We start from the raw sequence: 3,608 nt of genomic DNA, 5'->3' as shown, positions 1-3,608 counted from the left end.
AGTCGGACGTCTGAGCGACATCACATAAAGGGCTTATACGAAAGTAAATAACAAACATGCCACAGTCGGACGTCTGAGCGACATCACATAAAGGGCTTCATATCTTAACATCTTAGTAGCTCAAGAATTTAAATTATATCCACGGAATAATCACGCATGAGGTAAACAACAGGGTTAGTCCATCCATAGGAGTAACGTTCAGCCCAGTTTACTACTCATGCTCGCTTACCGGAAAGAAGAATAAACCACGAGGGCTTGACGTAGATAAGGATACACTGATCACTATACTTGATCATGGATACGATGACTCAGAAGGATTTGACTCTGCAGAGTTTGTACTTTAACCACAGCCAACGGATTTCTGTAGTCACGGGGACTAGTTCCGTTTACGGTGTTTTGGAAGAAACACATCTAACCAGTACACACCCATTCAGCATTCCGAAGCCAGGAATCACCCTCGGCAACGTTCAAGAAAAACCTTGATACGGGGAGACTACAACCTCGCGTAGCATGGGATCAAATTTATATACGCGCGCTCTAAGGGGTGCCCCCCTCTCGGTCCCAACCGGAAACACCCATGCCCCCTGACCGGATGACTGGCTTTAATCCAGGGCCATGGAACCCTCATCCCGGCCCCTCTATTTGGTGTGTACACGGAAAGAGGTTACCAACCTACTAAACCGCATTCTGGCAGAAAACATGTGGCGGCACGAAAGGGGGAAGAACGATAACGTGACTCCGTCCACGTTAACGTCGGAATTTATCGGATGACGTAAGGCTGGCATGCTACAACAGTACCGCCTTACTGCCCTTCATGTCACCACATGACAAGGCCATCTCTCAACAGAAATCACAGTACTTAGGAACACCCGGGTAGTTGCCTCACATGCAACTAGGTACTCACCGATGCTCATATGTCATGCACAACCTTTCACAAAATCATGCAAAACATCCATCATATCAAAGGTTCAAACATGCTTGCCTGGTTCGGAGAAGTCGGAGTCTAGCTCGGCGAAGTTCGCGGCTCCGTCACCTCTCCCGGAACCTACGGTATAGCGAAAAATGCATACTAACGTGAAAACCAATGCGTGCATAAAAGTTGTCTCAAATTTTTTTCAAATAAATCCCATAAAAAACTAGACAAAATTATAAGACTGTCAGAAAAAGAATCACTCAAAAATCACTCTTTATTAAAAAGTTATAAGGGTTTCTGTCCAGGGACTCATCTGTAATGAAACAGAAAAGTTCCAGGGGTTTAACTGAGAAAACAGAAAACGGTTCGAATAGAAATGCGCAAGCCCACAGAGAAAATGTACTCTTCCCGAAGGCGCCAACAGAAAACGCTTCGGGGGTGAAAGAAGAGAGGCTGACGTGGGGGGGCCACATGTCAGGTTTGAAAAACCTCGCCGGCGCCCGAAGGCTGCGGTGGTCGCCGGCGTCGAACCACGGCGAGTCAGGGAGATCGGAGTGTACCAAGAGTATCAGCGTGTCCTTCCGCGTCGGTGGGTGGTGGACTTGGGCGTCGGGAAGCACCACGTCGGCGGCGACACTTTCTCCGGCGGACGGCGGCTCGGGCGATGGTGGGGAACTCCGGTGGTGTGCTCCAAACCTCGAATTGAAGCGCGGGTCAGAAGGAGGGATGCACTAGAGAGTTACTGGCAAGAGATGGGAGGCAGAGGTGCACGCACGGGAGCGAATCGAGCTGGATCCCGTGGCGGGTCGCGGCGGCCAGAGTTGAGGAAGAAGACTTCCTCGGGGCTCTCCCAGTGGCTAGGCAGGGTCTTGGTGGGGTGTAGAGGTGGTGTGGGTACTAGCTGGAGCTCGGGGCCTCTATTTATAGGCGGCTCAAGGGGGTGGCCATGAACGGAGAATCTCCGGCGAGCAATTACGGTGAGGCAGTGGATTGGCAGGGGTATTAGGTGGCCAGGCAGCATCAGTGGGAGTTACTGGTCATGTTTTACTGCTAAACTCGGTCGGGCATGGCGTAATGGCACCGGTCCTCGTCGGGGTCGCCGTACTGGCATGACGGCGGCAGAGAGCGCGCTCCGCGCCCAGCGGTTCACGACGAGGGTGGCAGCGCGCACTGGGGAGTGGAAGGCCACGCGGCGACCTCCGGTGGATTGGGCGGCGCCGGACGGCGCCGTCTGCGCTGCGCCACTCTTCTAACGGCCGCAAAGCCGCCGCTGGCGTCGGTCACGGGGCAGCGCACCTTCTGCTGCTCGTCGCCGACATCCGCAAGCTTCCAGGTGCTCGTGCAGTACAGAGGACAAGGGGGAGGAGACAGGAAACACGGCGACGCCGGGGCACTGGTGTGATCGACAACAGACACTGAAGAAACGACAGTGGTTCAGACACTGTTAACTGAATTTGACTGAACCTGATATTGACAGTGCTCTGAAGGTGTTCGATGAAATGATTCGGTATGAAGAAAAAATTTCCTGGAGCTGGGGCTTGGTGAGGTGACCACTCAATGCACCCAGAGGCTGCCTGATTTTACTCAGAATTTTTGGAGAAGGATTTGAATGAATTTCATCAAATTTGGCAAATCTTGTCCAAACTTGTAGCAAGTATAGTTTGAAAATTTTGAACTGGAGATCAGTGGATCTTCATGGATCTTGGTTGAGGGTTCAAAGGACTAGGAAGGGAAAAAGGTTTGGGAGCAAAAATCAAAGCAGAAGGAGTAGTTCCTTTGTAAATCTCCAAGGACCAAGATATATGGCAGAAATTGTTTTTGATAAGAAGTAAAAGAAAATAAATGTATGGAGAGGTTCAACTTGCTGGATTTGAAGTAAAACATGATCCAAAGATGAGGAAAGGTTTATGAGAGTGGATTTGCACTAAGGTCATGGCAAGAGAGATTTGTTGAAAGTGGGGAAAGATCATTCCAAAAGCTATAGGGCATTTTCAAAGAAATTTTCAAAAGACATTTTTCCCAAGTGAAAAGCATTTTGGCTTGAGTCCAAAATAAAAAGCAAGAACCTCCAAGACCAAAAACAAGTCTTGGGTGAATCCAAATAAAACTCTTGCCAAAAAAAATATTTTGAAAGGGAGGGTTCTTTTGAAGAAAAAAATTTAAATCACCTCCCTCAAGTCAAGTAAAATTTTTGAGAAATCCAAATGAAATTTTGGGTGTCACAACGGGGCGGGAAGACGGAAACGGCGATGCGGAGGCTGGCGCAGCCTAATGAAGTTCTCGCGGGGATGATCTCCGACATGGCCTTCCATCGGGAAAGGCACCATTGGCGGGGGCGAAGCCGTCGCGCCGCCCCGTCCTCCTCTTCCCCGAGCACTACGACCTCTGCCCCGGCCTCGCCCACGGCCTCGCCCCCTCCCCCTTCCCCTCGCGGCCGGTTCCACCACCACGGGCTCAGGAGGAGGAGGGACGCGCTGTCGAGCGGCGACCCTCGCCGCCACCGTCGAGGGACCCGGATTCCCTTTCTCCATGGTGAGTGAAAGGAAGAAGCAGAAGCAAGAGGAGGCAGATGACAAAAGAATGCGGGACGCCATCCCCCCTTCTCCCTGTTTATAAAGGGGCGGGGTCAGGGCTCGGCCAATCCAGCCACCGGGGGCGCAGGGAATCAGGACCGACCCGCTGCCCCAACCAGCGA

This window comes from Aegilops tauschii, chromosome 3 (assembly GCF_002575655.3).
Source record: "Aegilops tauschii subsp. strangulata cultivar AL8/78 chromosome 3, Aet v6.0, whole genome shotgun sequence".
Taxonomy (NCBI): domain Eukaryota; kingdom Viridiplantae; phylum Streptophyta; class Magnoliopsida; order Poales; family Poaceae; genus Aegilops; species Aegilops tauschii.
Note: the sequence above shows the minus strand (reverse complement) of the source record.